The sequence below is a fragment of the Monodon monoceros genome, unplaced genomic scaffold, assembly GCF_005190385.1.
Source record: "Monodon monoceros isolate NGI ecotype Baffin Bay Population unplaced genomic scaffold, NGI_Narwhal_1 Super_Scaffold_15, whole genome shotgun sequence".
Classification (NCBI taxonomy): Eukaryota; Metazoa; Chordata; class Mammalia; order Artiodactyla; family Monodontidae; genus Monodon; species Monodon monoceros.
In genome coordinates this window covers 12,839,429-12,864,107 of record NW_021703771.1, presented here as the reverse complement: position 1 = coordinate 12,864,107, position 24,679 = coordinate 12,839,429, and the positions used below count along the sequence as shown (strand labels likewise).

The window sequence follows — 24,679 nt, the reverse complement described above, 5'->3', positions numbered from 1 at the left end:
CAGAAGCATCTGGAATTCATTAGAGGATCTTCAAATTTTCAGTAGCTTATGAATTATGTGAAGGGAATTGAGGTAGAAGAGGGAGATGAATTTAAAAGGAATGGCTTTTCCTTTGCACAGTTAGAGTTAATTCATCATAAAACAGTGTTAAATTTACACAGCAAAATTTGGAGACCAAGATTTTTAAACTGTAAACTTAAAATCATGATTTGTGTTAGTGAGTTCCAGAGTCCTCCATTCAACAAGGGATTTATTATCCCGGATGAGTTCCTTTACTTGAAATTGCTTCTCAAATTATTTAGAATGCTGCCAATTGCTTAGTGCAGCACAGGTTAGGTAATTTGGATTTTAGCTCAGAGAACAAGGTGGAAAAAGGGCCCTATAGAGCATTGCTGGCATCTGAGAGGGCAGAACAGGGGCAGGAGATGGCAGCGCAGGGCAGTGTCAGGAAGAGAGAGTCCAGATAAGATGTCACCTCAGCAGAGCACTAGGTCAGACCTCAGTGGAGTTTGAATTTTGTATTCAAGGAGTGTGCCCTTGGTGCTATTTCTTACTTGTTTCATAATTGGTAAAATAAAGTGGGGATAATAGTTGTAGAAGATTTGTAGGGTTCTATTGTGAAGACAGAAGACAGAACAGTGTGAAGTATCACTTCTGGTATGGCTATTACCCAAAAGGAAGGCAGAAAGACTGAAATAGGACTGGAGGGCATTGGAGATACATTTCACTCACTTTGCAATTTTGTTTGAGTCTGACTCCCCAAAGAAGAAATATTCGGGAATTCTGTTTTCTAATATCAAATGCAATGGGGAAGGATGCACAATAATATGGAACTGATCTAGAAAAGTTTGTGGTGGACAGTCCCCCAACTTGAAGATAATTGGGAAAACAAAAGAAAAACAAGATCAAAAGTCAATTCAAAGAAATCAGAAAAACTGAGTGCTTTGGTGGAAAAAAAAAGCACCCCCCACTAAGACATTTGTATATTTCCACTTTGGAGGACTAATGTGACAAACTCAATAAGCTGTTGTACAGGATATCAGTCTCTTCAGAATCTCATATCCAGGCTTCTGGGTGGCCTCTGTAGGAGTATTCCCAGGTGTCTTGGGTACATAACCCATTGCCTGCTTCCTGTGACCTGCCCTTGAATAAAATCACCACTTAGTAACCCATTATGGATGAAATATATATTTTCCCCACGAAACAGTTTAATGTCGTTTACCAACTCTCATGCTCCTCCTTTGGGATCAAAGAAATATTTGATGTCACTATATCTGAGATAAGAAGTATTATCACACATGGCAATGCCAAGCCCTTCATAGATTTGGCATTAAGATATGCCCTAGTCTTTAATTTGTCCAGGTTAAAAAGTCAGTGTACTTAGAAACCAATTTAGAGCAATTCTCATTTTTTCCTCTATCCCACTGAAAAGTCCTCAGAGACACAATGGTAAACCTGCTATATGAAAAATTGACTGTTCAGCCTGTGATTCTCTTTTAATAAAAACTGTACAATGTTGAGCTAAAAAAAATATTCTTTGCTTCTACCCTATAGGGAATGAGCTTAAGCTTAGGAACAAAGGATGGCAGGAAATGTTTAGAATACTTTTCCCAGATGGTAGGGTTTACTGGAAGCTGGGCACAAGTTTTCTTCCCTCTATATTGCTGTAAGTCTATATCATTTAGGTCAAGTCGGAAATTAATGAATTGCCCAGTGTACATCCTTTAGCACAACTACATCAGCCTCTTCTTTTCTCATACACAAAAATCCTCTTGTAAAATGACAACTGATTTCCATTGCGGGTTTAGATATATTTCATGTTATCACCAAAACTTTGTAAATAATAGCTTTTATTCTTGGAATAAAATTTGTTTTAATATCATAAATTTAGTGTTACGTTTGAAAATCATGAAGGGTCTGGAGCCCATTTTCTACATTTTTCTTTGGGAAGTGATATACCTCAATGATATTTGCATTTTGGGGACTCTATTAAGATGCTTGGTTATAATGTTTGCAACAGCCAAAGTTTTCTTTTTTTAATTTCAAAAACAGTAAAATATGATGCAAATATAAGAATTCTGTTTCTTGAGAACACAAATATGTATCTTGAAGACATTAAAAAATTGCAAAAACAATCAGCGTGTTCAGTTAAATCATACTTGTAGTAAAACAATTGAAAATTATATTACTGTTTAGAAAGGCTATACTACTAAAGCAGAAAATTGGAAAAAGCTACCATCGCTGGGGTTTGGGGAGGGACTCTGCACCATTCATTTTATATAGTTGACCTAAAAATAAATGAAGTCTTAGAATCATCTAGGAGATTATGGCACTAATAAATGTCTCTGTCTTCCTCTTGAGTAATCTATGGAATCTTAGGTTGCTGTAATTTTGATCAAAAACACAAAACTTGAATCCATTGCATTGCATATTTGTTTAAAATGAATAAGCCGGGACCTTCAAGATGGCAAGAGACATTGTCTCCTAAGAGACAAGAGAACATTGTTTTGGGGTGCGCGAGGAGAGGGGAGTCAGAGCACTGCCTAAACAAGCTCCAGAGATGGGCGCAAGCTGCAGCTATCAGTGCGGACCACAGAAATAGGCATGAAACACTAAGGCTGCATCTGCAGCCACCAAGAAGCCTGTGTGCGAGCACAGGTTACTCTCTACACTGCCCCTCCTGGGAGCCTGTGCAGCCCGCCGCCGCCAGGGTCCCGTGATCCAGGGACAAATTCTCCAGGAGAACACATGGCGCAACTCAGGCTGTTGCAAGGTCACACTGGCCTCTGCCACCGCAGGCTCGCCCCACATTCCATCCTCCTCCCTCCCTGCAGCCTGAGTGAGCAAGAGCCCCCTAAGCATCCGCTCCTTTAATCCCATCCTGTCTGAATGAAGAACAGATGCAGGAGGGAAACCTGCACACAGAGGCAGGGCCAAACCCAAAGCTGAACCCCAGGAACTATGCAAAAAAAAGAAGAGAAAGGAAAATTTTTCTGTGCAGCCTCAGAAACAGTGGATTAAATCTCCACAGTCAACTTGATCTACACTGCATCTCTGGAATACCTGAATAGAAAACGAATAATCCCTAAATTGAGGCAGTGGACTTTGGGAGCAACTGTAGACATGGATTTGCTGTATGTGACTAACTAGTTTCTGATTTATGTATTTATTTTAGTTTAGTTTTTAGCACTTGTTATCATTGGTGGAATTGTTTATTGGTTTGGTTGCTCTCTACTTTTTTAAATTACTTTTTTAGTTGAATATTATTTTTTTAAGTTTTAATTTTAATAACTTTTATTTTATTTTATTCTTCCTTTTTTCTCCTTTGCTTCTGAGCTGTGTGGCTGACAGGGTCTTGGTGCACCAGCCGGGTGTCAGGCCTGAGCCTCAGAGGTGGGAGAGCCGAGTTCAGGACAGTGGACCACCAGAGACATTCTGGCCCCACAGATATCAATCAGTGAGAGCTCTCCCAGAGATCTCCATCCCAACGCTAAGGCCTAGTTCCACTCAACGACCAGTAAGCTCCAGTGCTGGACATCCCATGCCAAACAGCTAGCAAGAAAAGAACACAACCACACCCATTAGCAGAGAGGCTGCCTAAAATTATAATAAGTTCACAGACACCCCAAAACACACCACTGGACTCAGTCCTGCCCACTAGAAAGACAAAAACCAGCCTCATCCACCAAAACACAGGCACTAGTCCCCTCCACCAGGAGGCCTACACAACCCACTGAACCAAATTTACCCACTGGGGCAGACACCAAAAATAAAGGGAACAACAAATCTGCAGCCTGGGAAAGTGAGACCCCAAACACAGTAAGTTAAGCAAAATGAGAAGACAGAGAAATACACAGCAGATGAATGAGCAAGGTAAAAACCCACCAGACCAAACAAATGAAGAGGAAATAGGCAGTCTACCTGAAAAAGAATTCATAATAATGATAATAAAGATGATCCAAAATCTTGAAAATAGAATGGAGAAAAAACAGGAAACGTTTAACAAGGAACTAGAGGAACTAAAGAGCAAACAAATAGTGATGAACAACACAATAAATGAAATTTAAAATTCTCTAGAAGGAATCAATAGCAGATTAACTGGGGCAGAAGAATGGATAAGTGACCTGGAATATGAAATAGTGGAAATAACTACTGCAGAGCAGAATAAAGAAAAAAGAATGAAAAGAATTCAGGACAGTCTCACAGACCTCTGGGACAACATTAAAGGCACCAACATTCGAATTACAGGGGTCTCAGAAGAAGAAGAGAAAAAGAAAAGGACTGAGAAAATATTTGAAGAGATTATAGTTGAAAACTTCCCTAATATGGGAAAGGAAATAGTCAAGTCCAGGAAGTGCAGAGAGACCCATACAAGATAAATCCAAGGAGAAACACTCCAAGACACATATTAATCAATCTATCAAAAATTAAATACAAAGAAAAATACTAAAAGCAGCAAGGGAAAAGCAACAAATAACATACAAGGGAATCTCCATAAGGTTAACAGCTTATCTTTCAGCAGAAACTCTGCAAGCCAGAAGGGAGTGGTAGGATATATTTAAAGTGATGAAACAGAAAAACCTACAACCAAGATTACCCAGCAAGGATCTCATTCAGATTCGACGGAGAAACTAATACCTTTACAGACAAGCAAAAGCTAAGAGAATTCAACACCACCAAACCAGCTTTACAACAAATGCTAAAGGAACTTCTCTAGGCGGGAAACATAAGAGAAGGAAAAGAGCTACAATAACCAACCCAAAACAAATAAGAAAATGTTAATAGGAACATACATATCTATAACTACCTTAAATGAAAATGGATTAAATGCTCCAACCAAAAGACATAGACTGCCTGAATGGATACAAAAACAAGACCCATATATATGCTGTCTACAAGAGACCCAATTCAGACCTAGGGACACTTACACACTGCAAGTGAGGGGATGGAAAAAGATATTCCATGCAAATAGAAATCCAAAGAAAACTGGAGTAGCAATTCTCATATCAGACAAAATAAACTTTAAAATAAAGACTATTACAAGAGACACAGAAGGACACTACAGGATGATCAAGGAGTCAATCGAAGAAGAAGATATAACAACTGTAAATATTTATGCACCCAACATAGGATTACCTCAATACATAATGCAAATGCTAACAGCTGTAAAAGGGGAAATTGACAGTAACACAATAATAGTAGGGGACATTAACACTCCACTTTCACCAATGGACATATCAACCAAAATGAAAATAAATAAGGAAACAGAAGCTTTAAATGATACATTACACAAGATGGACTTAATTGATATTTATCAGACATTTCATCCAAAAACAATAGAATCCACTTTCTTCTCAAGTACTCATGGAACATTATCCAGGATAGATCATATCTTGGATCACAAAACAAGCCTTGGTAAATTTAAGAAAATTGAACTCATATCAAGTATCTTTTCTGATGACAACACTATGAGACTAGATATCAAATACAGGAAAAAAAAACTGTAAAAAATAGAAACACATGGAGGCTAAAAGGTACACTACTAAATAACCAAGAGATCACTGAAGAAATCAAAGATGAAATAAAAAAATACATAGAAACAAATGACAATAAAAACATGATGACTGAAAACCAATGGGATGCAGCAAAAGCAATTCTAAGAGGGAAGTTTATAGCAATACAATCCTAACTCAAGAAACAAGAAACATCTCAAATAAACAACTTAACCTTACACCTAAAGCAATTAGAGAAAGAAGAACAAAAAAACCCCAAAAGTTAGCAGAAGGAAAGAAATCATAAAGATTATATCAGAAATAAATGAAAACCCAAAGAATGAAAAATAGCAAAGATCAATAAAATTAAAAAGTGGTGCTTTGAGAAGATGAACAAAACTGATAAACCGTTAGCCAGACTTATCAAGAAAAAAAGGGAGAAGACTCAAATCAATAGAATTAGAAATGAAAAAGGAGAAATAACAACTGACACTGCAGAAATACAAAAGATCATGAGAGATTACTAAAAGTAGCTATATGCAAATAAAATGGACAACCTGGAAGAAATGGACAAATTCATAGAAAAGCATGGCCTTCCAAGACCGAACCAGGAAGAAATAGAAAATATGAACAGAACAATCACAAGCACTGAAACTGAAACTGTGATTAAAAATCTTCCAACAAACAAAAGCCCAGGACCAGATGGCTTCACAGGTGAATTCTATCAAACATTTAGAGAAGAGCTAACACCTGTCCTTCTCAAACTCTTCCAAAATATAGCAGAGGGAGGAACACTCCCAAACTCATTCTATGAGGCCACCATCACCTTGATACCAAAACCAGACAAGGATGTCACAAAGAAAACTACAGGCCAATATCACTGATGAACATAGATGCAAAAATCCTCAACAGAATACTAGCAAACAGAATCCAACAGCACATTAAAAGGATCATACACCATGATCAAGTGACGTTTATTCCAGGAATGCAAGGGTTCTTCAATATACACAAATCAATCAATGCGATACACCATATTAACAAACCGAAGGATAAAAACCATATGATAATCTCAATAGATGCAGAAAAAGCGTTCAACAAAATTCATCAGCCATTTATGATAAAAACTCTCCAGAAAGTAGGCATAGAGGGAACTTACCTCAACATAATAAAGGCCATATATGACAAACCCACAGCCAACATTGTTCTCAATGGTGAAAAACTGAAACCGTTTCCACTAAGATCAGGAACAAGGTTGCCTACTCTCACCATTATTATTCAACATAGTTTTGGAAGTTTTAACCACAGCAATCAGAGAAGAAAAAGAAAGAAAAGGAATCCAAATCGGAAAAGAAGAATTACAGCTGTCACTGTTTGCAGATGACATGATACTGTACATAGAGAGTCATAAAGATGTATGGTGTATGGACACCAAGGGGGTAAAGAGGCGGGGCTGTGGGGGGTGGTATGAATAATTGAGACTTTGGGATTGACATGTATACATTGATGTGTATAAAATGGATGACTAATAAGAACCTGCTGTATAAAAAATAAATTAATTAAATTAAAAAATAAAACCTACCTAAGGAGACAAAAGACCTGTATGCAGAAAACTATAAGACACTGATGAAAGAAAGTAAAGATGATACAAACAGTTGGAGAGATATACCATGTTCTTGGATTGGAAGAATCAGCATTGTGAAAATGACTATACTACCCAAAGCAATCTACAGATTCAATGCAATCCCTATCAAACTACCAATGACATTTTTCACAGAAGTAGAACAAAAAATTCCACAATTTGTATGGAAACAAAAAGACCTGAAGAGCCAAACAATCTTGAGAAAGAAAAACAGTGCTGGAGGAATCATGCTCCCTGACTTCAGACTATACTACAAAGCTACAGTAATCAAGAGAGTATGGTACTGGCACAAAAACAGAAATATAGTTCAATGGAACAGGATAGAAAGCCCAGAGATAAACCCATGCACATATGGTCACCTTATCTTTGATAAAGGAGGCAAGAATGTACAATGGAGAAAAGACAGCCTCTTCAATAAGTGGTGCTGGGAAAACTTGACAGCTACATGTAAAAGAGTGAAATTAGAACACTCCCTAACACCATACAGAAAAATAAACTCAAAATGGATTAAAGACCTAAATGTAAGCACAGACACTATAAAACTCTTAGAGGAAAACATAGGCGGAACACTCTATGACATAAATCACAGCAAGATCCTTTCTGACCCACCTCCTAGAGAAATGGAAATAAAAACTAAAACTAATGGCAACTAATGAAACTTAAAAGCTTTTGCACAGCAAATAAAAACATAAAGAAGACGAAAAGACAGCCCTCAGAATGGAGAAAATATTTGCTATTGAAGCAAGTGACAAAGGATTAATCTCTAAAATATACAATCAGCTCATGCAGCTGAATATCAAAAAAAAAAACAACCCAATCCAAAAATGGGCAGAAGACCTAATAGACATTTCTCCAAAGAAGATATACAGATTGCCGGGAAACACATGAAAGAATGCTCAACATCACTAATCATTAGAGAAATGCAAATCAAAACTACAATGAGGTATCACCTCCATCAGTCAGAATGGCCACCATCAGAAAATCTACAAACAATAAATGCTGGAGAGGGTGTGGAGAAAAGAGAACCCTCTTGTACTGTTGGTGGGAATGTAAATTGATACAGCCACTATGGAGAACAGTATGGAGGTTCCTTAAAAATCTTAAACTAGAACTACCATATGACTCAGGAATCCCACTACTGGGCATATACCCTGAGAAATCTATAATTCTAAAAGAGTCATGTGCCACAATGTTCATTGCAGCACTATTTTCAATAGCCAGGACATGGAAGCAACCTAAGTGTCCATCGACAGATGAATGGATAAAGAAGATGTGGCACATACATACAATGGAATATTACTCAGCCATAAAAAGAAATGAAACTAAGTTATTTGTAGTGAGGTGGATGGACCTAGAGACTGTCATACAGAGTGAAGTAAGTCAGAAAGAGAAAAACAAATACCACATGCTAACACACATATATGGAATGTAAAAAAAAAAAAATGTTTCTGAACAACCTAGGGACAGGACAGGAATAAAGTCACTGATGTAGAAAATGGACTTGAGGACATGTGGAGGGGGTAGGGTAAGCTGGGAAGAAGTGAGAGAGTGACATTGACATATATACACTAACTAATGTAAAATAGATAGCTAATGGGAAGCAACGGCATAGCACAGGGAGATCAGCTCTGTGCTTTGTGACCACCTAGAAGAGTGGGATAGGGAGGGTGGGAGGAAGATACAAGAGGGAAGGGATGTGGGGATATATGTATACATATAGCTGATTCACTTTGTTATAAAGCAGAAACCAACACACCAATGTAAAGCAATTATACTCCAATAAAGATGTTAACAAAAAAAATTTTTTTTAATGAATCACTCTTTTTCAAGTTAAATGACAATAAATTTGAGTTCCTTTGGAGCATGGAACTGTCTTGTGCAATCTGGTAATCTCTGTTGTACTTATATCTGTACTTGTCATGTATGTACTTGTGTACTTACTGATTTGAGACTTTATGACACTTTTCACCATTACCCTTCTTAATTCAGAGAAATTAAACTAGTGGACTCTCTTTTTTCTTTCCTTTTCTTATCATTCCTTTAAATAGATGAACTTATTTGTTTTATTATGTGTGGCAGAAAACTCATTATTCTTATTGAAACGTTGCTTGTACTGTAAAACTAAATGAATTCCCTTAAAGAATCCTAGAAATAGGCATTGACTGACAAATGACAATGCAGAAAAGCCTTTAGATCATTTCTTACGGTGGGTATGTTTGCCAAGTAGCTTTCTAAAATGGTTGTACCAATTTACCCATCCACTAGTGGTATATGAGAGCTTCAGGTGTTCCAAATCCTCACCAATACTTTGCTTTGTCAGTGTTATCAGTCTTTAAAGTTTTAGCTAGCTTGGTGAATATGTGCGATATTTCATTGTGATTTTAATTTTTTTTAAAGTTTTTTTTTTGATGTGGACCATTTTTAAAGTCTTTATTGAATTTGTTACATTGTTGCTTCTCTTTTTTTATATTTTGGTTTTTTGGCCACGAGGCATGTGGGATCTTAGCTCTTTGACCAGGGATCACACCCACATTCCCTGCATTGGAAGGCGAAGTCCTAACCACTAGACCACCAGGGAATTATGCTTTGTGATTTTAATTTTCATTTCCCTGATGAGTAATGAGATGCCAATGCATAATATATTGGCTGTTTGGATATATATTTTTGTGAACGTGTCTATTAAAGTCTTTTGCCCCGCACATCTGTAGCTTAGGAGAGAAAAAGAACGCAAGGTATAATTTTAAGGAAATTTTGGGATTTCTTCTCAATGGACCCTTTCTCTGCGTTACCCTGTGCCCCAAACCCTACCTGATCAGCCCCAAATCAGATTTCTGTTTCTTGTATTCAGTGATACCACCACTCTCTACTTGGGCTCTATCTTCCTGGGCCGTATTTGGAAATATTCTCAGGGAGATAGCCCAGGTGAATATGAACTCATATTATGTGCTTTCCATCTTTCAAAATTCATAGTCCCATATTGGTTGCCATCCACGGCCCGAAAGAGTTGTTATACATATTTTTACACAGTTATAATGGCAGTTAATGGGGAAGGATGAATCTGATACTGGCTACTTAACTGTCTCTGGAACCACTGCTCCTCAAGTATTTTTTATTGTTCTGTTTATTCTTATTTTATAATTTTTAGTTGTGTTCTTTGGTTTTTTTCTTAAAAGTTATCCTTGAGGTTAAAACATTCATCCTTAACTTATTAACACTGAATACAAATTAGTATTTTTTCACTTTATGATAATACTTGGAACTTCAAACTTTAAAGTCCTTTTATTCTCCTTTCATCTTTTATGTTATAGTTGCCATGCATTTTAATCCTACATATATATTTGATTCTACAAGGCTTGTTATTGGTCTTTATATAGTAAGTGATCTTTTATACTTACCTGCATATTTACACTTTCTAGTATTCTTTCTTTTTTTCCTGCAATTCTCTATGATTTAAGATTATTTTCTTTCTACTGAAAAAATTCCTTTTGATGTTTCTTTAACTTCTTGCCGTTTCTTTCATTATTGATTACCTTATTTTTTTTAACATCTTTATTGGCGTATAATTGCTTTACAATGGTGTGTTGGTTTCTGCTTTATAACAAGGTGAATCAGCTATACATATACATATATCCCCATATCTCCTCCCTCTTGTGTCTCCCTCCCACCCTCTCTATCCCACCCCTCTAGGTGGTCACAAAGCACCGAGCTGATCTCCCTGTGCTATGTGCCTGCTTCCCACTAGCTATTTTACCTTGGATTACCTTATTTTTTGAAGGTTAGTTTCACAAAGGGTAGCATTTTAGGTTGGCAGTGGGGGTTTTTTGGTCTTTTTTGGCATGGTAGAGGTGTCATTCTATTGCCCACTAGCTTCTGTTTTTTTCTGTTGCTATCAGTATTGGTTTTGCTCTGATTTATTGTTATCTGGTAGCTTATAAGATTTTATCTTTTTTTTAAATTAGCATTTTTACTATGATGCATCTAAGTAGGATTTACTTTTGATTTATCTTGCTTAAGGTTCCTAACCCTTCTTGAATTTCTGGCCTGATTCCTTCTGTCCATTTTGAAGTACTCTGATCCACTGTCTCTTCAAATAATGCTTCTTCCTTCAAACTCTTTCTCGCTTCTGGAACTCCCAACTACATGTATGACCTTTTTCTGATGATCTTTTCACTATGTTTCATTTTTCCTTAATTCCCTTGTATATATTTTCCATTAATTACTTTCCGTGTTTCAGTCCAAATATTTTCTATTGACATATCCTCAAGTTCACTAATTCCTTTTTTTAGCTGTGTCTTATCAGCTGTGATAAATTGGATTGTCTGAATTCATTTATATTTATTATCTGGTCTTTCTCTTTGTCCTGTTCCTTGGTATTATTGGTAATTTTTAAATTGAATGTTCAACATTGTGCATTAAAATGTCCTGGTTGCCTCAGCACCTCCTGAGTAATTTCAAGGAACTTTAGCAATCTGACTATCAGATTCTTGATTCCTAATTTTGCAAATAACAAAGTAACACAAATGTCAGAAAGCCTTTTTATATATTAATGCATCTCCATTACATATTACATTATATGTACCTATTAATACCTTATTATTCTATATTAAATTTATTTCTGTCACTGATGACACAAGTATTTTCCCCTTATTAAAAACCACCTTCTATTACATATCATTTATCACTCTTTTTGTGAAAGTTAACTGTAGCCAAAAAAAAAAAAAAGACCCAAACAAACAAAAATTTAAATTTGGGAAGAAGGAACTGATACTTCACTTATACCTCATATGTTTTACAAGCTTATCAGTTTACACTGCAGAACACTTTTCCCCATTTCCTTTCTTTTTATGATTCTTTCACTGTCCCAGGGCTATCATATACAGATACAAAGAAGATTAACAATGTCCTTTTACCTTTCATATTCTTCAAAATCTTATAACATTGTGAGTTTGGGCTCCTTTCTATGTCTACTGTATTCAATGCATCAGAAAATTAGACTTTAAAATTACACTTTCTCTTTCTGGCTAGTGTCAGTCTTATGCTTGTTAGAAGAGAACATTCTTTTAAAGCCAGATTTCCCATGAAAAAAGGTTAGATTGACTTCACTGACAAACACATCCTGGTAACATGTATGCCTGAGGAAATCGTGTAAGAAACAGTTATGTCGGCCTGCTTAGAGTTAAAAAGAAACTGTATTTGATACACTTTCACATTAATATGAATACTAGGTATCTAACCCTCAAATGCTGTTTGCTAAATGTGTTTTGCAGAAGGACTTGACATCAAAAAGAACATCTAGAGAACAGCAACCCAGAGGGATGTATGCAAGGTAAGCAGGCCATCTCAGGCCTAAGGATTTGGGGTGTGATTATCTCAATTCAAAACATTCTAGGGGACTGTGTTCCCCTCTTCTAACTCTCCTCATCTTGGCTAGCACAGACCTAGGGTCAAAATCCTAACAAAGAATCTGCAAAATAATAGACCTCCAGAACTGATTTCCTCCCCGCTGCACTGAATTTCAATTATCTCACCACTACTGTAGGAGTGCAGTTTTCCAACTAACATTTCACTGAGAATGCCAGGGGACTACAGGGGAGAGAGGAGGATGGAGAGCCTTCTTGATCCTTCATCACTTAAAAAAATGCACAAAGATGAAAGTAGTTTGACACCTATAATCCCTTGAGAAGAAGACTGAGGACCTGGCTGTCAACTTAAATACCACTTGAGAGCACACAAAACAAATGAAAGGAAGTCAGAAGGTACATCAGACAAAAACAAAGGTTGGCACTGAGAAAGACCAGCCCACAAGACAGCAGAGATAAGGTTTGAGACCTGAGAGCATCAGAGCAGATTTAAAATATCTGAATTTCCAGAATAATTGACTGTGAGGTTGTTATAGCTCCTTCTGTCTTTGGTGCCCTTTCCTGCTCTTTCTTTGGAAGGAAACATATAGTTCAAGCCCTACAGGAGCTCTCTTAGCACATGGTAGTGGTTAAAATTATGAAATATGAAGTCAGACAGACCAGAGTTCAATTCCCAGCTGCCACTTGCTAGACTCAATGAACTGGATCAATGGGCTCAACCATCCTGAATCTTAATTTCTTTATGGGTAACTTCCTACTCCACAGGACTATTATATCTGTTAGCAATGGGCAGAACTAAGCCTTGTGGGTAATTCTATAGACATGTTAAAGAGATATTTGAAAGATCAACTTTGTGCTTTTGGGATGGATATTATGAAATATGGGTTGGCTGAGCTTGAGGAGCAATCTTTCTGACCATGCCTGGGTTAGAAGACATCATTTTGCTGCATTACCATGGGTGTAGGAATGAGGGCAGCATATTTGAATTTGTCACTATAACAAGATGCTAGGGTAAGCCCTGTATAAGCAGGAGAACCATTCTTATGCATTTTACAATACATGTCATCATGGGAACATGTATTAAACATGATAACAAAATTATCACCTTGAACAAAGATTTGTTGTTACCTGCTATGTTCAGGGCAATGGCTTAGGTACTGGGAATTCAACCGTCTTCAAGGTCAGCCAAGAGATGGATACCTAATTAGCACTGAATTACACCATACCTCCCCCCGCACATATACATAAAGAATTGTTGTTACTAAATTATGTTTAGGTGTGGTAACATCAGCTTTATTGACAGTGTTATAAAAAAGATCCCTAAGAAATGTGCTGAATTGTGAGAATGCTGTTGATTAAATCACAAAGAGTTCTCTTTACACAGCCTCAGGATAAAATTCTGCCTGATCCTAGTTTAAAGAATAGTTGTAATTCTCTTAAGAAATTGATTTGTTTTATCCAGGGGATATTGCGACTCTTGTTAAGTGACAGGGATTCTTTGTTTGCAACTGGTTTATGGAAAAGCAGTAAACTATGGCCCAATCATGGTAAATCTGTAGGTCACAATAATATTCATTTTAACATCGTATTGTTAAAATTTAAGTATTTTTGAAAATTTCCTGAAATATTTTCTGAAGCATCAAAAGGTACAAATAAGTACCCAATTAACTGGTTTTGAGCCATTTCCACATTGCCTGCGAGAGAGGATGGCTGGTCCTCTCACTGAGTTAAAGGAAGTGGTATCTACAGATGAGAGTCACACTGAAGAAGAGTATTTTGTGCCTTCTTACATTCTTCTGCTCTTTCTTTTACCTCAATGTTACACCAGCTTTCCTTAGAAGAGAAGAGTAAAACAAAGAGGAATTCTGGGCTGGTGGCCACAGAGTAGTTCTGGAAAACTTGTGGAGGTCCATGCTGAGCTTTCAGATGGAGAACTCTGGAAACTGATACCATCCCATGGGTGTCATGAAAGAACAAGGTAAGGACAACAGAAGACCTAGTCACATGTCTCCAGCACAGCATCTAATTCCCTCTCAACTTTAAAACTGTGTCCCAGTCATTATTCCGTGAATTGCATTTGTATATGATAGAGTCAAATTATTTAGCACAAAACAACTAGAGGAATAGGCTACAACAGCACTTTCAAACTATGTTTCTGAGATACAGTTTCACAAGAGCTGTTAAGGAGTCATCCTCAAATTTAAATCAAAAATTGTTTTATGATCAAATATATTTAGAATATTTTAGGTTGATCAAAGATTTTTAAAAATGTGTTTGTTTTGTTTTGCTGTAAAATCTCTCCTAATGCACTCTGTAAATATTCAGGAGGGAAATGTACTTGAATGAGTCATTTTCCCAAATTGTTTGCCCACAGAACACACTTTCTCTGAACTAAGAGCAACTAAATATCACAATAGTCTAGTGTTCTGTGGAATACAGTTAGGAAAATTATGGTTTCTAGTAAGAATAATAGAATTCTTGAAGTTTTAGTGAGTTACAGAAAACGCATCATTTCTGATAAGAAATTAAAATGCAGTAAGAACTTTTTAAAATTTAAAATAATTAATCCATAAGGTTGGACTAAATATTTTATGACAAATTTCATTCTAAATTTAAAAGTCATTTTGAAAGAAAGTTTTATATCTCTAGCAAAATAATTGGTACCACTTTAACATATGACTTCCCCCTAAAAATATACAGATTCACACACACACACACACAAATACAAAAAAAAAAGTGTATCAACACTCAGATATGTACAGAATACTTAAAAATGTTAAAAATATACAAGAAGGCTTGATAAGAGTCAGGCCCAAGTGATAGTATTAATTATAATTAAGTAGATTAAATAAAGTAATTCCATGTATAATAAAGTTGAAACTCAGAGAACAATAACAAGAATAATGCAAATAATAGTTTTGAAAATACAAAGTACATTCACAAATTTTTACAAAAAGTTTTCTTTCATTGTCCCTATACCTAAGCTCCTATATGATGGTTTTCAAGTAATACACAGTAGAAACTCCTGGGGAAAGGCTTCTGATTCAAGATGCCACACTTAGCTCATCTATTTACCTCTTCTTCTTCCCAGAACCACAGTAAAATGATCACAAGATAATATAAAATGGTTTACGTGCCAATAGTCATGAAGAAAATAGAAGGGGGTTAACAGCAGACACAGAGTCCAATACATTTCTAGGAGACGTTTTATAATAGGTAGAATAATGGCCCACAGTGATGTCCACACTTCAATCCCCAGAACCTGTGGATATGTTACCTTACATGGCAGAAGGTATTTTGCCAATATGATTAAGGTTACAGATCTTGAGATAGAGAGACTACTCTGGATTATTCAGGTAGGCCCAATCTAATCACATGAGTCCTTGAAAGCAAAGAACTTGTCTTTGGACAGAGACAGAAGTGGGGCTGGGAGGAGGCTGCAGGGCTGGAGAGAAAACTGCAACACTGCTGGTTTTGAAGATGAAGGAGAGGGGTCATGAGCCAACAAATACAAGCAGCCTCTAGAAGCTGGAAAAAGCAAGGAAACGGATTCTCCTCTTGAGCTTTCAGAAAGGAAGGAAACCCTAGTGACACCTTGATTTTAGTCCTGTGAAATGTGCAATGGACTTCTGGCCTCTAGAACTGTAAAATAACGAAGTTGTGCTGTTTTAAGCTACTATCTTCAGGGTAGTTTGTCATAACTACAATAGAAAACTAATACATACCTAATGCACGGATACTGGTTGATGAAGCAGGACAAAAAAAGCTGTGATCCAGCATTTGCCAGCATGGGACAATGGCCAAAGAGGAAAAGAAAGAAGAAATATGAAGTTTTAGAAGATCAATAAAATGTCTCGATATCAAACATGAAGTTCCAAAAAGATGATATAGGAAACACAAGACAGGAAGTAGGAAAGAAATAATGTAAGTGAGGTTCCCAGAATTAAGTGAAGACAAAAGTCTTCAGATTAAAAGGGTCCACCAGTTGCCCAGTTCATGAATCACTGAATGAAGACCTACTACCAGATACATCACTGTGAAATGTCTGAATCATTTTAGGAAGAAGAAATGATGCTAAACATTTACAAAAGAAGACAAATGACCTTTAGAAAGTAGAGAAAATAAGGTTGTCAAGGACAAGCAACATCAAATATTGAAGGTCAATGGACAAATACACTCAAAGCCTTGAGGGAAATTATTTTCATGAATTTTGTACAAAAGTCAAACTATCAATTAAATGTGGTGACACATAAACCTCAGACTGAAGATTAATCTGACAAGTTTTTTCATGCACATTTTCTTAGGAAGTTCAGGAAAATGGAGCAGTGAACCAAGGAACAAAAGATCTAGGTCAGTGGCACCAACTCAGAAAGCAAAAGCAGTTTCTGGACTACAGCTCAGCCACAGGCTGGCAGAGCAAAAGACCTGGCAGGCCAACCTGACCTGGAAGAAGGAGGCCTCCAAAAGGTAGCCTTTGGGAAAGAAGGGGTTAGATTCCAAATCCACCCATGCCTTATCACCTCCATCACTCCATCTCCTACACACCATCGTCATCTCAAGTCTGAACTAGTACAGAAGCCTCTTAAATGCTCCCTGCTTCTAGTGCCCCCATATATTCTACATATAACATCCAGAGCTATCTTTTGTTTAACATTTTTAAAATTGAAGTATACTTAATTTACAATGTTGTATTAGTTTCCGGTATAGAGCAAAGTGATTCAATTATACATATAACTGAAGTTACATATAACTGGAGAGTCAGGGGCAGCTCCAGTCTTTATGGTCTTCCCTCCAGGACCCGGCTGGTGGAGCGGCCTGTCTGGAATATGCCAGACAAAGGCGTTCTTGACTTTTTTTTCCTGCTGTGGACTCCTGGCAATTTTGTGAAGCTTAGAGACCCTTCCCAGAGCAATATTTTTAAACATAATAAAATCACATTAAACTATATTTAAGTTAAAAATATATATGTTGTATGTATGTATAATTTTCCATTATAGGTTACTATAGGATATTGAATATAGTTCCTTGTGCTATACAGTAGGTCCTTGTTGTTTATCTATTTTATATACAGTAGTGTGACTATGTTAAACCCAAATTCCTAATGTCTCCCCCCACATCCACCGCTATCCCCTTTGGTAACCATAGGTTTGTTTTCTATGTCTGTGAGTCTATTTCTGTTTTGTAAATAAGTTCATTTATATCATTTTTTTTTAATTCCACATATAAGTGACATCATATGATATTTGTCTTTCTCTGGTATTTCATTTAATATCATATCTCTAGGTCCTTCCATGTTGCTGCAAATGGCATTATTTCATTCTTTTTTATGGCTGTGAAATATTCCATTGTGCATATATACCACACCTTCTTTATCCATTCATCTGTTGATACACACATAGGTTGCTTCCATGTCTTGGCTATTGTTAAGGGTGCTGCTATGAATGTTGGGGTGCATGTATCTTCTCTATTTAAAGTTTTCATTTTTTTCAGATATATAGCCAGGAGTGGGATTGCTGGATCATATGATAGCTCTGTTTTTAGTTTTTTAAGGAACCTCCATACTTTTCTCTACAGTGGGTGCACCAATTTACATTCCCACCAACAGCGTAGGAGGGTCCCCTTTTCTCCACACCCTTTCCAGCATTTATTACTTGTAAACATTTTAATGATGTCCATTCTGACCAGAGTGAGGTGGTACCTCTGTGTAGTTTTGATTTGCATTTATGTAATAATTAGCAGTGTTGAGCTTCTTTTCATGGGCCTATTGGGCATCTATATGTCTTCTTTGGAGAAATGTTTTTTTAGGTCTTCTGCTCATTTTTTGCCTGGGTTGTTTGTGTTTTTTTGATATGAAGCTGTATGAGCTGTTTGTACATTTTGGAAATGAATCCTTGGTCGGTAGCAACATTTGCAAATATTTTCTGCTAGTCTGTAGGTTGTCTTTTCCTTTTCTTGGTGGTTTCCCAGAGCTATCTTTTTGACACATCAAACTGAACATATTACTCATGCTCAAAACCCAATGGCTTCCCATCATACTTAGAGCAAAATTCTATTCATTGGCCCACAAGCATCTAACAGGTTTGGCCACTGGCTGACATGAACTCCAGTTTTATTTCTTATCATTATTACCTTTCTCACATTTTTTCAACAGTAACGTCCTTTTGGGGCTCATCCAACATGACACGCACTTCTTACCTCAGTACCATCACCCTTGATTTTTTTTTTTAACAAATTGATTGGAGTATAATTGCTTCACTATGGTGTCTTAGATTCTGCTTTATAACAAAGTGAATCACCTATACATATACATGTATCTGCATATCTCCTCCCTCTTGCGTCTCCCTCCCACACTCCCTATCCCACCGCTCTAGGTGGTTACAAAGCACCGAGCTGATCTCCCTGGGCTATGCACCTGCTTCCCACTAGCTATCTATTTTACATTGGGTAGTATATATATGTCCATGCCACTCTCTCACTTTGTCCCAGCTTACCCTTCCCACTCCCTGCATCTTCAAGTCCATTCTCTACATCTGTGCCTTCATTGCTGTCCTGCCCCTAGGTTATTCAGAACCTTTTTTTTTTTTTTGATTGCATATATATGTGTTAACATATGGTATTTGTTTTTCTCTTTCTGACTGACTTCACTCTGGATGACAGCTTCTAGGTCCATCCACCTCACTACAAATAACTCAGTTGTGTTTCTTTTTATGGCTGAGTAATATTCTATTGTATATATGTGACAAAACTTCTTTATCCATTCATCTGTCGATGGACACTTAGGTTGCTTCAACGTCCAGTCTATTGTAAGTAGTGCTGCAATGAACATTGTGGTACATGACTCGTTTTGAATTATGGTTTTCTCAGGGTATATGCCCAGTAGTGGGATTGCTGGGTCCTATGGTAGCTCTATTTTTAGTATTTTAAGAAACATCCATACTCTTCTCCATAGTGGCTGTATCAATTTACATTCCCACCAACAGTGCAAGAGGGTTCCCTTTTTCCACACCCTCTCCAGCATTTATTGTTTCTAGATTTTTTGATGATGGCTATTCTGACTAGTGTGAGATGATATCTCATTGTAGTTTTGATTTGCATTTCTCTAATGATTAATGATGTTGAGCATTCTTTCATGTGTCTGTTGGCAGTCTGTATATCTTCTTTGGAGAAATGTCTATTAGGTCTTCTGCCCATTTTTGGATTGGGTTGTTTATTGATAGTGAGCAGCATGAGCAGCTTGTAAATTTTGGAGATTAATCCTTTGTCAGTTGCTTCATTTGCAAATATTTTCTCCCATTCTGAGGGTTGTCTTTTTGTCTTGCTTATAGCTTCCTTTGCTGTGCAAAAGCTTTGAAGTTTCATTAGGTCCCATTTGTTTATTTTTGTTTTTATTTCCATTCCTCTAGGAGGTGGGTCAGAAAGGATCTTGCTGTGATTTATGTCATAGAGTGTTCTGCCTATGTTTTCCTCTAAGAGTTTGATAGTGTCTGGCCTTGCATTTAGGTCTTTACTCCATTTTGAGTTTATTTTTGTGTGTGGTGTTAGGGAGTCTTCTAATTTCATTCTTTTACATGTAGTTGTCCAGTTTTCCCAGTACCACTTATTGAAGAGGTTGTCTTTTCTCCATTGTATATTCTTGCCTCCTTTATCAAAAATAAGGTGACCATATGTGCATGGGTTTACCTCTGGGCTTTATATCCTGATCCATTGATCTATATTTCTGTTCTTGTGCCAGTACCATACTGTCTTGATTACTGTAGCTTTGTAGTATAGTCTGAAGTCCAGGAGCCTGATTCCTCTAGCTCTGTTTTGCTTTCACAAGATTGCTTGACTATTCAGGGTCTTTTGTGTTTCCATACAAATTGTGGAATTTTTTGTTCTAGTTCTGTGAAAAATGCCATTGGTAGTTTGATAGGGATTGCATTGAATCTGTAGATTGCTGTGGGTCGTATAGTCATTTTAACAATGTCGATTCTTCCAATCCAAGAACATGGTATATCTCTCCATCTGTTTGCTTCATCTTTGCTTTCTTTCATCAGTGTCTTATAGTTTTCTGCATACAGGTCTTTTGTCTCCTTAGGTAGGTTTATTCTTTGGTATTTTATTCTTTTTGTTGCAGTGGTACATGGGAGTGTTTTCTTAATTTCTTTTTCAGATTTTTCATCATTAGTGTAAAGGAATGAAAGAGATTTCTGTGCATTAGTTTTGTATCCTGCTACTTTACCAAATTCATTGATTAGCTCTAGTAGTTTTCTGGTAGCATTTTAGGATTCGCTATGTATAGTATCATGTCATCTGCAAATAGTGACAGCTTTACTTCTTATTTTCTGATTCGGATTCCTTTTATTTATTTTTCTTCTCTGATTGCTGTGGCTAAAACATCCAAAACTATGTTGAATAATAATGGTGAGAGTGGACAACCTTGTCTTATTCCTGAGCTTAGTGAAAATGGCTTCAGTTTTTCAGCATTGAGAATGATGTTGGCTGTGGGTTTGTTATATATGGCCATTATTATGTTGAGTTAAGTTCCCTCTATGCATACTTTCTATAAATGGGTGCTGAATTTTGTCGAAAGATTTTTCTGCATCTATTGAGATGATCATATGGTTTTTCTCCTTCAGTTTGTTAACATGGTTTATCACATTGATTGATTTGCGTATATTGAAGAATCCTTGCATTCCTGTGATAAACCCCACTTGATCATGGTATATGATCCTTTTAATGTGCTGTTGGTTTCTGTTTGCTAGTATTTTGTTGAGGATTTTTGCATCTATGTTCATCAGTGATATTGGCCTGTAGTTTTCTTTCTTTGTGACATCCTTGTCTGGTTTTGGTATCAGGGTGATGGTGGCCTTGTAGAATGAGTTTGGGAGTGTTCCTCCCTCTGCTACATTTTGGAAGAGTTTGAGAAGGATAGGTGTTAGTTGTTCTCTAAATGTTTGATAGAATTCACCTGTGAAGCCATCTGCTCATGGGCTTTTGTTTGTTGGAAGGTTTTTAATCACAGTCTCAATTTCAGTGCTTGTGATTGATCTGTTTATATTTTCTATTTCTTCCTGGTTCAGATTCGGAAGGTTGTGTATTTCTAAGAATTTGTCCATTTCTTCCAGGTTGTCCATTTTATTTGCATATAGTTGCTTGTAGTAGTCTCTCATGATTTTTTATATTTCTTCTATGTCAGTTGTTACTTCTTCTTTTTCATTTCTGATTCTACTGATTTGAGTCTTCTCCCTTTTTTTCTTGATGAGTCTGGCTAATAGTTTATTAATACTGTTTATCTTCTCAAAGAACCAGCTTTTAGTTTTATTGACCTTTGCTATTGTTTCCTTCATTTCTTTTTCATCAGTTTCTGATGAAGAAATCTTTATGATTTCTTTCCTTCTGCTAACTTTGGGGGTTTTTTTGTTCTTCTTCCTCTAATTGCTTTAAGTGTAAGGTTAGGTTGTTTATTTGAGATGTTTCTTTTTTCTTGAGGTAGGATTGTATTGCTCTAAACTTCCCTCTTAGAACTGCTTTCGCTGCATCCCATCAGTTTTGAGTTGTCGTGTTTTCATTGTCATTTGTTTCTAGGTATTTTTTGATTTCCTCTTTGATTTTTTTCAGTGATCTCTTGGTTATTTAGTAGTGTATTGTTTTGCCTCTATGTGTTTGTATTTTTTACAGATTTTTTCCTTTAATTTGTATCTAGTCTTATAGCGTTGTAGTCAGAAAAGATACTTGATATGATTTCAATTTTTTAAAATTTACCAAGGCTTGATATGTGACCCAAGAAATGATCTATCCTGGAGAATATTCCAGAAGAAAGTGTATTCTGTTGTTTTTGGATAGAATATCCTATAAATATTAATTAAGTCTATCTGGACTAATGTGTCATTTAAAGCTTCTGTCTCCTTATTTATTTTCATTTTGGATGATCTGTCCATTGGTGAAAGTGTGGTTTTAAAGTCCCCTACTATGACTGTGTTCATGTTGATTTCCCCTTTCATGGCTATTAGCATTTGCCTTAAGTATTGAGGTACTCCTATGTTGGGTGCATAAATATTTACAATTGTTATATATTATTCTTTGATTGTCCCTTGATCATTCTGTAGTGTCCTTCTGTGTCTCTTGTAATAGTCTTTATTTTAAAGTCTATTTTGTCTGATATGGTAAATGCTACTCCAGCTTTCTTTTGATTTCCATTTGCATGGAATATCTTTTTTTCATCCTCTCACTTTCAGTCTGTATGTGTCCCTAAGCCTGAAGTGGGTCTCTTGTAGACAGCATATATACAGGTCTTGTTTTTGTATCCTTTCAGCCAGCCTATGTCTTTTGGTTAGAGCGTTTAATCCATTTGCATTTAAGGTAGTTATTGATATGTAAGTTCCTATTACCATTTTCTTAATTGTTTTGGGTTTGTTATTATAGGCCTTTTCTTTCTCTTGTGTTTCCTGCCAAGAGAAGTTCCCTTAGCATTTGTTGTAAAGCTGGTTTGGTGGTGCTGAATTCTCTTAGCTTTTGCTTCTCTGTTAAGGTTTTAGTTTCTCCATAGAATCTGAATGAAATCCTTGCTGGGTAGAGTAATATTGGTTTTAGTTTTTTTCCATTTCAACACTTTGAATATGTCCTGCCACTCCTTTCTGGCTTGCAGAGTTTCTGCTGAAAGTTCAGCTGTTAGTCTTATGGGGATGCCCTTGTATGTTATTTGTTGCTTTTCCCTTGGTGCTTTTAATATTTTTTCTTTGTATTTAATTTTTGATAGTTTGATTAATATGTGTCTTGGCATGTTTCTCCTTGGATTTATCCTGTATGGGACTCTCTGTGCTTCCTGGATTTGATTAACTATTTCCTTTCCCTTATTAGGGAAGTTTTCAACTATAAGCTCTTCAAATATTTCCACAGTGCGTTTCTTTTCCTCTTCTTCTTCTGGGACTCCTATTATTCAAATGTTGATGCATTTAGTGTTGTCCCAGAGGTCTCTGAGGCTGTACTCAATTCTTTTCATACTTTTCTTCTTTATTCTTCTCTGCAGTAGCTATTTCCACTATTTTATCTTCCAGGTCACTTATCCTTTCTTCTGCCTCAGTTATTCTGCTATTGATTCCTTCTAGAGTATTTTAAATTTCATTTACTGTGTTGTTCATCATTGTTTGTTTGCTCTTTAGTTCTTCTAGGTCCTTGTTAAACGTTTCTTGTATTTTCTCCATTCTATTTCCAAGATTTTGGATCATCTTTACTCTCATTACTCTGAATTGTTTTTCAGGTAGACTGTGTATTTTCTCTTCATTTGTTTGGTCTGGTGGGTTTTTACCTTGCTCCTTCTTCTGCTGTGTATTTCTCTGTCTTCCCATTTTGCTTAACCTACTGTGTTTGGGGTCTCCTTTTCGCAAGCTGCAGGTTCATAGTTCCCGTTGTTTTTGATGTCTGCCCCCCGTGGTTAAGGTTGGTTCAGTGCATTGTGAAGGCTTTCTGGCAGAGGGCACTGGTGCCTGTGTTCTGGTGGATGAGGCTTGATCTTGTCTTTCTAGTGGGGAGGACCTCATCCAGTGGTGTGTTTTGGGTGTCTGTGAGCTTATTATGATTTTAGGCAGCCTCTCTGCTAATGGGTGGGGTTGTGTTCCTGTCTTGCTAGTTGTTTGGCATAGGGTCTCCAGCACTGTAGCTTGGTGGTCGTTGAGTGGAGCTGGCTCTTAGCATTGAGATGGAAATCTCTGGGAGAGCTTTTGCCATTTGATATTACATGGAGCCAGTAGCTCTCTGATGGACCAGTGTCCTGAACTTAGCTCTCCCACCTCAGAAGCACAGGCTTGACACCTGGCCGGAGCACCAAGACCCTGTCAGCCACACAGCTCAGAAGAAATGGGAGAAAAAAAAGAAAGAAAGAAAAAATAAAATAAAGTTATTAATTTAAAAAAATTAATTATTAATAATAAAAAATTAAAAAGTAATAAAAAAAGAAAAAAAAAGAAAGAAAAGTGCAACCAAACCAAAAAAGAAATCCACCAATGATAACAAGCACTAAAATCTATACTCAAAAAAACAAAAAAAGTACAGACAGAACCCAAGGAGAAATGGTAAAAGCAAAGCTATACCAACAAAATTACAAAAAGAAGCATACACATACACACTCACAAAAATAGAAAAGGGAAAAAAAAAAAAATATATATATATATATAAAGGAAGAGAAAAACCAAATCAATAAACAAATCTAC

General features: G+C 36.6%; 1 long non-coding RNA gene across 1 annotated transcript in view; it reads left to right on the top strand.

Moving 5' to 3' along the window:
- The window catches only part of LOC114896170, a 46,132-nt gene that overhangs the window by 2,977 nt on the left and 18,476 nt on the right, over positions 1-24,679 (top strand). The window contains exons 2-3 of the long non-coding RNA XR_003793731.1: positions 12,399-12,457; positions 14,320-14,469. This is a non-coding gene — a long non-coding RNA (uncharacterized LOC114896170). The remainder of the gene's footprint in view (positions 1-12,398; positions 12,458-14,319; positions 14,470-24,679) is intronic.